The following is a 14,529-nucleotide window of genomic DNA, read 5'->3' as shown; positions in this document are numbered from 1 at the left end:
GACAGTAAATACTTAATGGATTTAATATTAGAAAATTGGAGAACTAATCACAGCTGTCTCTAATATGCCTCTTCCTTTCTATGTTCAACTCTGAATTGCATGCAGCAGAGACACGTTATTAGTTATGATTTTTATACCTAAACTCTCTCTCACTAAAGAAAAGGCTAACCAGGGAATAATGAATAATAATGAACAATACACTGTCTCACTACATTAAACACAATTCTGCTTTCCTATTACTATGTGTGTATATATATATTTATAACCAATCTGAACTGAAACAACTATAAACAATCCAGTTACTGAATTTTGCACATTTAAGCAAGAACGGGAAAACAAACAAAAACACCCCATAATTTCCATTTGAAACCTCAAAATAATTCATTGCAGGAAATGCTTGAAATTAAAGCCAAGTCACATCCAAGAAAACACACAGAATTTTCTATTTGAAGGGTTTTTTTTATACTTCCTCTAAAAGATGGATTACGCAGCGATACAATGGAAACCCCCAAAAACGTCCTGGGACTCTCCTTGTAAAACTCATTAAATCACTGAAATCACAGGAGCATGTAGCTGATGTTAACTCTATATATTCAAGCCACCCAATGGTTTTAGAGAAGCAGAAGAGAGCATAAAATTCCGATCTGGACCAGAGCCTTTTTTAATTAATTCTCAAGTCTTGGACAAGTTCGACCCTCTGGCAGACTCTCTTTGTCCATTTTAGTATTTCAGATCTGGGAGGACTTGCGTCAATGCAAGAGGTTAGAAATAATTTCTAAGCCTCTTACAACCTTTGACCAAGCAACTCCTGTTAAACCTTAAAATAATTTGGAACAGTAACACATAGTCCTCAATAACCAGCTGCATTTTGCAAAGAAGTCCTGGCAAAGGCGACTAGTATTTTTTACTAGAACAATGCCCCTGTTGAACTGGAAAAGGGCTGGCTATGGCTATGCCAGGCTGGTATGATCTGGAAAAGGAAGCTTCTTGTTCCGACGTGCGTACATAAAAGATAAGCAAACCTGGCTTAGTTATTTTCACCATAATATGCAAATCATAGGTTTAGAAACCTTGACTGGAAACATTGGTGGCATTTCCTAACAGAAAGGGACCAAAAAATGGCATGGGGTGAGAAAGAGTATAAAAGAAGAAACAGAGCGAGTCAGAGCTCAGGCAGAATAACAAAGGGAAGGACAATCAGTTTGGTAGGGGAAACAAATCCTGCAGAGAAAAGCTGCAGGTATCCATTGGTGCAACACTGGTAATTCTGTGCATCATCTGCAGGCTTCCACTTTTCTAGGGAAAAAGATACTCAGTTTTGCTACAGACTGCACGTGTCACACCCTAACCAACCAGGGCTACTCATCCTTCTCCACATCGGCACTTCTCTTTACTTCTGGTATTTTTAAAGCTTTTATAAAAAGATTTAGAAATAACCTTTAACATTCTACAAACAAATATGAAGCAGTCCTTAAGAAGTGACAAGCCACAGCATGCCACCTAAAAATTATCAAAAGTTTTCAGTTTCCGAGGAAAAATGGTGCCCTTGGGCATTCAACAGCATGACTGGGAGATGCTGAGCTTGCGACAAAGCTCTTGCAGCAGCCCAGGCCCACACTCTGCCAAGTGTTTCTGTTGGTGCACACGTGCCAAAGAACCAGAACACACCGCAGAGCTATTAGTGGGTTTGCCATCAATTAACTTACATCTTTGCTTATAACTCCTTCCTTATATAGCATCCTTTGCCTCCTATAACCAGAACAGTTCACTTATTTTTTTTATACACCTCCTTCTTCTCCTTTTAAAATTCACTTAAAACACAGCTGTGATGTCAGGCAGGACCCACTGTACTGCATCAGACCCGAGACACCATCTTGCTCCTCTGCATCAGCAGCATGTTTTCAGGGACAGGAGCAGCACCTTCTCAAAACCAGGGCAGCACTGCTTCTACCTAAACAGGGCAATTCCTCAGCCCCTTACCAGAACAGTTACGCACACTCATTCCCCAGTTACATGTCCCCAAAACATATGCAGACAGGTTTTTTAACTAACAAAAAGTTCTGGTCACCTTATCATTCCTGCTGCAGTCGCCAACACCTTCATACTAAAGGCCACCAAACAGCTAATTCCCAGCTCCTGCTGTTCATCACTCCTCCCTCAGCACACACTACAATTTCCTTAACTAATCTCCCTTTGCCTCCGCAGCATCCTTACCATAGGTGATGCAAGTACAAGGCTTCAGCAATCCATGAGCTCTCCTTACTGGTTCCAACAGCCCCATCTTCTTCAGCCTATACACCCCATGAGATCTGAGCAGCACCAGCAGGACAGAAGGTCCCCAACACCCAGTAACAGCTATATCAGGCCAGTCTCCTGTACCATCACAGCTGAGGCAAATGCCCAACTGGCCTCTTTAGCAACACCAAAATTCCAAACAAGCTCTCTTGACATGGAAAACACCTGAGTGCTTTGAAAGGCTAACCCTTGTCAGCTGTGCCTCTTACCCCAGCTGTACTGCCTTCTTGCACCCAAGGTGAGCTCGTTAGCATGCAGGACCTTGGTGAGTAAAGCGCATCAGTTGACCTATATAACAAATGCTCACCTTCATTCATCTTGTTAGACAAATAAAAACTGGATTTACAAAGTTTGTCATGCTACAACATTCACCAGACCATGGTCCTATGTACCAGGTCAAATTATACTTGACAATGGCCGATTCCATGGAATTTCACGGAGGTTTGACACATCTTTGTCTCACACTCCCCTTCCTTAATTCTGTCACTCCTATGGTAACTAACTCCAATTCTGAGTCACCTTCCCCACAGCATGTGATGAAAATATATTCTTTTGGTAAGGCAGCAATCTCCCTCAGTGTACTGGTTTAATTAAATTAATGAACAAATGTGAAAAACAGAGGATCAAGCATCCGCTACCGCTGAGAGGAGCAGTTACTTCTGGCAAATGCAAACCTCCTGGGCTGCAGAACAAACAGTACCTGGTGCTCTACCTACAGACAGGTTTTGACACATAGCTCTGCACACTCTGCCTGTTGGATAGGGATTATGGAGAACTACAGAGAACCTAGCAACATTTAATACTGAATTAAGAGCTCTCCCCGTTAAGACAGCTTTCTGCTGCTTTCTATTATTGTATTAGTCAGATAAGGTACAGTACCTTATAACTATTAAGAAGAGAAAAAAATTGAGTATAGGATTGACTAAAATAACATAACTGATAGCTTTGAACCAGAATGCTGAAGGAAAAGGCACAACCTAAGCTTTACGGTCTATCCTGCCCTGCTCCCCAGCCTATTTTGAGGCTATTACTTTTTTTCATTCTGCTAGGAAGTATTCCCATAGCACCTAACTATTGCCAAACAACACTGATTTAAAACGTGTTATTTTCATATACTTTCAGGCACTGACCAATCTTCTAATAACCATCACCTTCTATAGGCAGCTGAAGAGCATGTTAAAGATTTGCACTACAGGCCTGTTAACAGAAATCTCTTCCTGGTGTACTACTTACTAAATTCAGCCTTACTTCTTTCAGCTCTCAGAATGAGCTCCTAGCCTCATGACATATGTGCATACTTTTGACTGAGACACTAATATTAAAGTATACAAAAAAAAAAAATATATAGTTAGAACATTAATTATAATATTCATATAATAGTTTCTGGGAAGTATGATATTACCAGAAATGCCAAGGCTTGACCTCACAAATTTAAAATCAATAACCAAAATTGAATATAAATGCTAAAGTCCTCATGTGCTTGTTAAAGGCAAAAGACTTCAAAAACGAAACCTCAAGCAGGACTGCACTCACTTGTCTGTGAGTCAGGGCTTCTCAGCTGAGCCACATGGCTCCCGGGCCCCAGGCTTGTAACAGAATGTTTAGGGAAACACGCTTGTGTATGTGAGTCCAGCTGCCAATGCAGACTGCTGACTACAAGCTCCTTGGCCATCCTCTAGCATACACACAGTATCAGCCCCAAAATGGACTCCAATTAATGGCACTGTTATTCTGGGAGAGAGGAAAAATAGGATTATGCACTTCTTGTAAATGTTAAAATAATCCCATAAATCTGAATAAAATGGATGTTTTTTGGTGAAATTGTCTGCAACACTCTGCCATGCATATTCTTCCTCTAAAGGATTATTTCAAAATTATGGACTCAGAAATGTTCAGCTGGATAGTTCTTGGGTGGCTGGGGTGCTCACTGAAGAATTTAAATGATGTAATAGCTATTGAACACCCCATTATACGGCTGCCTAATTAATGTAAATGATAGTTATGTCTCACTCACACAGCATTATTTTACACGGAGGAAAATCTACTCACTGCCACAGTAGCCATTTCAATAGTTTTTATAGGAGCAGTTGCATTATGGCTTGAGTAAAAGGTAAGTAGCCATCCTAAATAATGAAGATTGAAGGTTTAATAGTCCCAATAAAGAATCCTGCAGGTTTTTTATTTCAAAAATTAGAGTCTGATTGCAAGCGTATGATAATGAGAGGGAAAAGAGCACTGGCACGTGCGATCCTTCTGCAGCCCAGGCTCCTTGGGAACTTCCATTTCTTCTGCACAGAAATACAGAAGAACAAGGACAGGAAAAAAGAAAATAAGCTCTACTTTTCATGACAGTGTGTCCAAGCTCCAAGCCTCTCCCTGTGGCAACATTTCAATGGAGAAGGATATGCTGGATTGTGCCTGTTATACTTAGAAGGCTGACAGTACTGGAACAGCTGCATACGGCTGCTCATGTACAAAAAATACCCTCAAATAATGTGAAGAGCCCAGCTTAGACCCATTTGAGTGATGATATGCAGACATAAGCCAGCCTTGCAAACTTGTCTCAGAATTGTAGCCTATTACCGCAACTCTTTTTTGCGATGCAATAGTCAAGGGACTCAGCATTTCTGTTACAAGACCCTATTTCCAAGGTTATATATCAGAGATTATAACAGCTATAAAAATTCAAATGAGATTTAAAACTTGGCATGAGCATTCTCGTTTAGGATCTAGTATTTTTTAAGCTAATCTTTGCAGGAAAAGCTAAAAGTTTACTTGTTCCACTTGTTATTCTAGGTCTCTATTGCTACATAATTCTCAATCTAGATTCTTACATGCTCCCCATCGCAGTACCCAAGTAATTTCTTTTCACAGCTGCCTTTTCAGAATGGCAGTTCAGAGCTAGGACAATTGATTTGACATTTGTTTCTCCAAACAGCAAACTTCCAAGAAGGGTTTTAAAAGAACTTCTGTTCCAAGGCAGCCACTTTTTTCAGCAATAAAGCACCACATGTGTTTTAACAAGTAAAAAGTGGCAACAACATTAACCTGAATTACGGCAACAATGACTACAAAACAAGCTAGCTGGGGATTTGCAAACACAATCTCCAGGTGCCTGCAAAAGATCTTATTTATCAAACACACTCCAGGCAGGATTTGTTGTGGGTTTGTACTTCCTAATAAAAGAGGTCTGTAATATTTATTTACTGTTAGTGTCAGTGAAAGGTGCTACCCTTGTGACATCTTTCAGAAAGGTAAGTAGATCCCTTTAGAATAATCCACAGGATAAGGAGAGAGCCACAGACCCTAGAAATTAAAGCTTGGAAACACCAATTAAATGAATCAGATGAAGCTGAAGGTTAAATACAGGGAGGGGGAAAAAAAAGATCATAGGAACTGGAGGCAGCCTGAAAAGGAAACCTCAGGTAGGTTCCTTCCAAAGGGAAGTCTCATGCACTCTGGCTGCAGGGACAGGTTAGAAACACTAAATGCAAGCCATGGAAGATGCAACCATATTATGTCAGCAAAGACTGTGGCCACTTAAAATGCTTCCCTCTGTGTGGGTCCTTAGAAGCACCACACTGAAGAGTAAAGGCTAGTTCTACCTCTGGTTAAGATTCGCAGCCCTGCTGCTGAGGCCATGACGAGAAGCCCTGGCTAGTACTTACTTTAGGGATGATTTTTGTGGTATGATTCTCTGCCATACAGGAGCTGGACTGACATGAACGCCCTCTTTTGAAGCAGGTCTCGCACACAACCCTGCCCACGGAAAAGTGCTGCATGCAAGTAACTCATCACTTGTGTTAGTGGAAGAGTGGCACAAGTATGGGCAGAAGCAGTGGGGCCATTAAATTTATGTTCCCTCGCCTTCATTCTCACAGTTCTGCCATGCAGTACTTCAGACTTAAAACTAATGCTTCATACAAAGAATATAGGGTCCCTTATACCCCAGACTCAATATCCAGGGGGGAAGACATACTTACATATGTACATGGAAGTAAAATAAGCAAAACACATGATCCGTATTTTTAATTTTGCATTTACAGTGCAATACCTCCTATTTGCAATGACTTGTGAACAACAGCTTTAGGTCAGCACTGCATCAAGATAATTACCTTTGTTTCTGGTTTGTTGTGTTGTTGGTTTTTTGGTTTGTTTAAAGCAACAAAGTTGGGGCAATGCTTTAGGATTACTTAGAAAACCCAAGGCTTACCCAGAGAATAATAACATCTTCTGGTTTTGAACAATGACTTCTGTTTAAAACAAGATGAATTACTAAGGTGAACAGATTGAGTAATCAAGCTCAATTAAGCATGCGCAATATGCACTGTAACTACATTCACTGTTTGGTGAAGTAATAAAACAGCTTTATTTTCTTTTGACTTCTGGCAGTCTACCTCAAAGAACCGTTCATTCCTACTTCCACCCAGCTAGCGTTTCTGTGAAGATGTATCATGATTTTTACCTACTTTGCCAAATATATTGTTGGGGAGGGGAAAACAAAGAAAAACATCCTACAGCTATACGCAGGAGACAACACTAGCACCTACACAGGCATCAAGCTTTGCTGGTACAGTCCACACTCTGATCAAACATTGTTTTTGTGTAGGACAGCAGTGTTGTGCTTTGGAAGACAAGCCACTTTTGGGGCTACACACTTAGGACAATGTTTCAAAAGACAGTTTTCTTCCCACGCAGCAGAATGGTTTGTAGCTTCAGGAAAACTACATTAATATCTTATGGCTTGGCTCTGAGGCACAGGTATTTTAATTTATTATTGTCGCCGTTGTTTTTGTTGTTGCTTTTCTTGCAACCAACATAAAAAATGCTATAGAAATCTCCTCACCTCATTCTATGCCCAGAGCAACACATTTTGCTTTGGTACCAGAAGATGGAGCCACATGCTCACAGTTTTAAAGAGATTTCTCCCCCGCCCCAACCCCCCCCCCCGGTTCTGACAGAAAAAAACACCCAGGAAGCAGACAGTGCCTAGAAACTGCTCCCTTACGTTACATGAACTTGCCTTTTTTACTGCGTCTATGTGTACTGCTAATCTGGTGCATGCCTTACCCTATGTCAGCTGCCTTTCTCAGATGTTTCCATAACAACTGAATTTTCCTTACTGCAAATATATTTTCTGAATTGCCTACCGTGTCAAAATGAAATTAGGAAACAGAACCAAAGTAAGCCAGGCATTTCCAACTACTAAACTATCACACTTTTAATTTCCTTCATGAAAGGATATACTCTTAAAGGAAGTCATACATGTCCCAGAACCATTAACCTAAGACTCTCAACTCCTCATCTTGTTAAATGGCCAGATAAATGCAGATAAAATACCATGTTTACTCTATGTCCTAAAGCTTAAAAATATGTGCTCAGATGAGAGAATAGGCTAGGTTTGTACTCTGCAAACCCTTCAGAACTGCTGCAGTCACTCAGAGTAAGCCGCGCATTTGATGACTGAGGCATGCCTTTGCCCACCCCAGGAGTTCACTGATGCCCAGTGTGACTGGTTGCCACACGGTAGGGCACAGTTGTTTTTACTCTCTCTGTTGAAGGCTAATAACCCCCCTGTTCTGCTTCAAAACCTTCTTGCCAAAAAAAAAAAAACCAACCCAACAGGGGGAGATGCTTTACCATGGCTGCTCCCTCAGGCCCTACTCCGGGGCAGCTCCCACCCACTGCTCTGCAGATGCATCCAGGCTGTAGCAGTGCCAGCTGCTCCAAAGGCAGGGCAGGCAAGGAGGACTGCTGACCCCCCAGCAGCTCCACGCTGAGTGGTGGGACAGGGCTGTCAAGTCTGATGGCAAGTCTGCTAAACCCTGCCCCTTAGCCAACAGTGTGTGCTTGTCCTACTGCATAGTCATCTCCATGATACATTAAGATGAAAAGAGCTTTTGTAAAATGACATACATCTGAGGGGAAGAGAAACTCTTCACTAAAGGTATTAAAGCCTATTAGTGCCTTCCTTTGTTGGTTACTTGCTCTGTGTCAGCTGTATGAGCAGCCAGTCCTAGAGAGTCAGATCAAAGCAAGCTAATGGCATTCCTAATAAAGCCAGCAGAGATCTTTCAGGTAAAAGTGTTTATTGTTCAAGAACAGTCAGGTCCTTTCATGTCCTTTCCTGACCTGGCAATGTCTGAAGTTACTACAGAACTGTTTCAAATACACAGACTTAATTATTCTTTTTGCCACTCTTTCAGACTGACCTCAGGCAGCAGAAGCAGGCAACTAGTTTCACTCTCATTCATTTCCTTAGTACAATGCCATAACCTCTTTATAACAACTCTTCCACCACAACACTTAACATGTCTCTAACGGGACAATAAAAATGAAGTCAACAAAACATTCTAGCACAGTGGTTCACCAAACAACAAAAAAAAATTATTTTTTACAAAATCTAAATATGGGACAAAGCATGCTGCCTCTATACCCTGAATGCTGCAACCTCCTCTCAGCAGTAGATATTCATATGTGGCTTCAGCTCCCACCAGTCCTTGGGGAACCACCATTTGATGGGGAAAAACAGAAAGGTGTGTGTAACACTGAGTGGAGCCCACAGCAGGTGAGATTGACACAAGTGTCCTCCTCTATCCAGAGCCTGTAGGTACCACAAGGTGGCTTTGGCATGTCAAACAACTAGAGCAATAGTTACTACTAATTTTCAGCTTTTATTTAAAAAAATTGTACTTGCAAGCTTATCTCCACCAATTAATTAAAGGCAGCCTGAGCGACAAATCTGAAGAAAACATATCAACCCTCCTCCCCCCCACCATTTCCTTCAGTGCTGTGGCCAAAAGCCCAATTACAGCTTTGGCTGCCAGGATTTCTGAGCAGGGTCTCTAGTACTCCCTGTATGCTTTTTGGACAATCACTTAAAAACTTGGATTTGATTCCTTTGCCTGTAATATGTGAACAATACCCAAAGTCCTCGGGGGAGCACTACATTTGGGAATCACTTTCGGGCTACAAAAGCACTCTGTAAAGGTGTAAGGGAGCAGTGGGTTCGAATGTTGAGGCATGCCTCAACAGGAACAAAATAGACTTTCATACTCTTCCCATCCACAGTCGGGGTCCCTTGCAGAGGAGCCACAGCTATAGCAGTGGTCCCAGTCAAACTGCAGGAGGTGGAGACATCTCAGCCATGCATCCAGCGCAGGCAGAGGTCAGCTGTGCGGCAAAACCACCAAAAGTGGCTGTACCATGCATCTACCAGGGTTAATCTGCGTTAGACTACAAAACCCACAAAGGAAACCCGGGCAGCACTTGTATAGTATGCTGGATGTATCCCAAATACATCACCTGCACTGTTTGTGCTCTCTCTGCTCAGAGAGGAATGGAAATCCCAGAAAGAAATACAGGATTCCTACTGAAGATCTGCACTGAAACAATGGCAAGCTGAGGAAATCTCCAGGAGGAAGCAGAAAAGGCCACACTGTTGATTGACTGTTGTGTCTGCAAGATGGATGAGAATTTGAACTCCTTTGTAAGGAAACCAAACATATCACTTAATAAAAACAAGGCATCCTACAATGAACCTCTCTTTCCCATATTTATTCCTCTCTAAACACAGCAGTGCACAGATTATAGGAAATGGTTTTACATTTAACTTCAACCCCAAGTGGTAGAGAAACGGATTGTATCTCACAATGTAAATTTGCATCTACCATCATTTAATGGATGTTTTATACACGCTATGTACTACTGTGTTTTTATGGAAAGGCAAAAAAATTACTTGGGAATTTGTTTTTAATTAAGCAATAAGACTCAATGGGGTACTGCTATCATGCAATAAAACCACTCCTGGGGTGTTGTGAGGCATTTGGTCCAGATGAGTGCTTCAAATCACCCCCAGATTGTGATTAGATGATTACTCCCTGGAGTTAATATTAGATGGTTCTCTCTAGAGTTGTCTTATTGCTATTATAAAAAGTCTTCAACATGGGGAAACTAAGTAGCTTTTGTGCTTGAAGAACATGAAGTTCGCAGTTTCAACTGTTGAGTGGCTGTCTGAGCTGTGTGGGTCCCATAGATAATTCACCTATTTAGCATGCGTGAAAGATCATCTCAGTGCATTTCTTTGACCCAAACAGTTTTACAATTAAGTGGCTTTCTTTTTTCTAGGAGATGGAAGGTTATAAAGAGCAAACAACTCCAAAATAAAGCAATCCCAAGACAAGGCACTGAGGAATTTGATTCTGAGATATGTATTACTAGCTTTATCTTTTTGTAGGGAATAATGAATCCTAATCACTATTCTGCTAATTGTATTAATGAAGGCTAATGCATGCAGTAGTGGTAAGAGATTCTCCCAAGTTGTGTGGATAAGGAGGTACACTGCCCAAGGCATTTGTGGGGGCTCCCAAGCTAATGAATTCAAACAGCCCAAAGGGTACAGAGCCAAACTGCAGTACCCTCCCCTGCCTCCCCACAACTGCTCTTCAGGGTTGAGGTTAGAGAAGAAATATTTCATTCTAAGAAAAGACAAAAAAAGAAAAAAAAACCCCAACCAGAAAACAAAAACCAAAGCTTCCTGCATATTTCAGCATACCAGTAAGAGAGAAATCTCAGGAAAACATTAACTCTTGCAGGTCCCTTCCACTCCCAAAAAGGCAGGACGGTAGCACACGCACATGGACAATTTTCGCACAGCTTGAACTGAAGTACAGAGCAGAATCCTCAACTCCTCCTTCAAATGTCCCTCAACAGCCCACCACACACCTCCTATTACAAAAAATCCCTCTGGTTTCGCAAGCAGGCAACAATTTTTACACTTCACAAATTAAGGCGTGATCTTTCACACATCCTCTGTGCCCTAGCCTATGTCGCATCTCATACCCTGCACAGCCCAGGCAGCAATACATTCTCTAAAAGCCAATAAACCTCTTCCACCTGGTGAGAAATCCCCATGGTTCCTCCTTCAGCTCAGCACCTCTCCATTTAAAGATCCAGCATGCCAATGGATGGGGATCCCAGCCAACCTGAGATTTGCTCTTTTTGATTTCCAGAGTATCAGCCCAACACCCTGGAAAAAGAAAAAAACCAAACCACACCACCTTTCTGTTTTCCCTTATATTTGAAGGGCACAAAAGGAAACAAAGATTTCCCCCTTTTTTTTCCTTCCCCTTTCATAGAGCTCTGCTGTATGCACTCGATGCATAAAACTTCCTCAGGCATTTGCAGCAGATGCCTTCCTGCACAAAAGGCATTGATGTGGGGCAAGGCACAGGTCCCTTACAAAGAGATGATTTTTCATTTCTGAGTGACACACACACTCAGCCTGGGTAGCAGTTCCAAAGGAAAGAGACCAAAGCATGTTCTTCACATAAATAGAAGCTATATCCATGGGGAAAGCAGGGTTTATGAATTAAAGTCTTTTATGTGTCTTTGACTAATCAGTCAATCATAGGTGAACACATTTACATCTTTTTAAATTAACTGATGATTATCACACTCTTGTTCCCTGTGCTTTTTCCCCACTTTAATATTTGAAATGCCTAATCTACCTAAGTTTAGTGTTTGAAATACCTAATTGTTCACCATGATTTATCTTGTGCAATAAAAGCACACTCTGAATATGAGATCACTGTTTAAACAGAATAGCAATAGTAGGAAAAGAGTTCAGATTAAGAACATGCACAGAATGGTGTTATTCTGGAAGGATGGCTGAGCCCAAAAGATGTAGTACTCTCTCACACCATGCTGCAAAATGCTTTCAGCAGCTTTTTTAGACACGGGGGTTTTTTTCCACATTAATTTCATATGTTTTTCCATTAATATTACAGCCCTCTCTGCACTGAATACCTGCACCTTCTCACAGTTCTGGCATTTCATACTCTCTTACCTCACCTCCTTCTCACCTTCCCCTTCCATATTTTGACTAGAACCTGCTCCCATTACTGGGGAACACTACTCCGAAATAGTGGTCTGGCAGCATGCCAAACCTACTGCTTGTTTGTCAGTGCATACTCACCTGTCCTGCTCCTCTGAAGAGAACAAACTTCTGAGCTTTCCCTGTTGTATGTCCCCATACTGGGCAGTTCTTGGGTGCAACCTGGAGACTCATGGCAACCAACCCACTTGATCAATCCACTCAGAAAACAAACACAAAGCTCATGCAGTTAAGGATGAAAGAAAGCACGGGTTAGTGACACAACCTGAAAAAAATGAGACTAGGTAATCTGGATAAAAAACCCAACCCTTTTCCACTGAAACAATGCAACTCCGTCCTTGCTTGGACCTGCTCACTTTTCAGCTACAAAATGCCCTTGCTACCTTCAACTCAACAGCCTACATGGGAGAAGACACAGAGCTGTCATGAGGCACGTGGCATTGGTGCTCTGGGAGGCAGGGAAAAGGCTGCCAGTGTGGGACAGTGGGGGTGTTTCTGCACCGCAAGGTGAGCCGCGTTCACTGTCCTGACAGCAGCAGCTTCCCACTCACCATTTCACATGCCCAGCACCAGAGGTCCAGCACGCCCTCCTGACATCCACCACGCTCCTGCACACTCTCTGCTTGACCCCATGAGTGTAAATCAGTGTATTTGGTTTGCTCATGGTTTTAAGTTTCAAGTTTTACCGTGTCTCCTGCTCACAGTATACTCTATCATGCAGAATGGTACACACTGATGACATCATACAAAGAACACTGCAGTGACAAAATACCCGGAGTATTTTACAGTTAAGAAAGGAGATATAAATAGAACTACATGCTGACCCAAAACAGAAATTAAAACTCTTACCAAGCTTTGGATCAGAGCTTCTAACCACTTCTGTGATTAGAGTTACAGACCACTGTGAAGAGAACAAGCTATTAAAACTGAAATTGGCTTAGCAGGGAAACCCCTAGCATTCCACTCTCCCACTCTATGTTTCACCACTGCTATTTATCACTGAAAATTAAGAAGGAACAAGCAAAATACCTTATGCCTTCTCAGCACTGAGATCCACAGACAACTGCCAAAGCTTAACACAAACACCAGCATACAGCCTAAAGATAACATGGATTTCAAACCCTTGCTCGTAGTGCTGACAACCACACGTGTGTTTTTTACTGGGGAGAATACATCCTCTTCCTTATTTTTCCTAGAACCCAGAGCAAATATTTATTACGTATTTATACACAGCATTTAAACTTAGCCTCTGCTGTTTACCTTCTTGGTCATTATTGGTGTCCAGGACTTCAGTTTCAACTCTACCTAAAGGCCATGCACAGCACTGCACATATGTGACTAGAACAGGGCTGAAGGTCTGAACAGGGAAGGCAAGGCACAGCAAACACAAAGGCTCTTACAATGCAAACTTTCAACTTTAGAATCTGCAAGCATGAGTGGTTTTGTGCTCCCTGCACCACAGCTTTTGTAACAATCACTGAGATTTCTGAACTTGGACACAACCCTGTGGTGAGGCACACGGGGCCATGAGTCAGGAGCTCTGGGGGATGTTCCTCAGCCTCCCAAGTGACTCACTCTCAGCCAGAGCCCGTTGCTGCTGAAAACAATAGCAAATAACCCACTATTCCTATTTCAGTGATCAAGCTGTGTATCACCACATGTAACTCTCCAAGTTTCAGTTTTACTGTCTGTGAGGAGGGTACAAACCCTCACACGGTTATTAGAATTTATGCTGCACTTCAGGATTCTTAGAATAAAGTGCTGCACACATGCAAAGAACAGCAATGCCGTTGTAAAAACAAAAGCACATTGATTGCATATTGGTTCCTTATGCAAAAGGAAGAGAAGCAAGCAGGTTGCAAGGTTGCTTTCAGGAATATTTTCATCACTCTGACAATTGTTTTGCAGCCAGGCTCCCAGGAACAACTCAAGAAGTGGGTAACTTCCCACACATGGGCTGAGAGAAGCCCTGAGGATGCAACAACCCCCTGAAGCAGGTTTGTCCAGCAGTGGTTTCAAGGCGTGTGGACTAGTAGTATTTTGGAACATGACATTCTGAAGTTTCAGTCTGTACTGACAGAGCCGAGCAGAGCTCCAATTTCTGCATCGTCAGACTTGGAAGCACCTCATTTTTAAAGCACACAAATGATGCTGGTAAAGCTTCAGGGACACAAATCAATCATGGCAATTCATACATTTCTAAAACAGGCTGATGAACTGAATCCACCGGGAGCCAGATCAAGCAAACATTCATCCCTCCATGCACACCGCACTCTCACAGAGCATAGGACAGAAGTTATTCATGCTTACAAGTAACCTGTACAATAAGTGAATAAGTC

At 42.0% G+C, this 14,529-nt stretch overlaps 1 long non-coding RNA gene across 2 annotated transcripts in view; it reads right to left on the bottom strand.

Moving 5' to 3' along the window:
• The window catches only part of LOC138687255 (uncharacterized), a 47,942-nt gene extending 34,351 nt beyond the window's left edge, over positions 1–13,591 (bottom strand). Inside the window, exon 1 of one of the 2 annotated variants that reach the window (XR_011326503.1) lies at positions 12,272–13,591. This is a non-coding gene — a long non-coding RNA (uncharacterized lncRNA). The remainder of the gene's footprint in view (positions 1–12,271) is intronic. The other variant, XR_011326502.1, reaches the window with a different exon arrangement.
• Positions 13,592–14,529: the final 938 nt, after the last annotated feature.

Source organism: Haliaeetus albicilla, chromosome 10 (assembly GCF_947461875.1).
Source record: "Haliaeetus albicilla chromosome 10, bHalAlb1.1, whole genome shotgun sequence".
NCBI lineage: Eukaryota > Metazoa > Chordata > Aves > Accipitriformes > Accipitridae > Haliaeetus > Haliaeetus albicilla.
The sequence above is the reverse complement of the archived record's forward strand: the minus strand, read 5'-3'. Positions and strand labels throughout refer to the sequence as shown.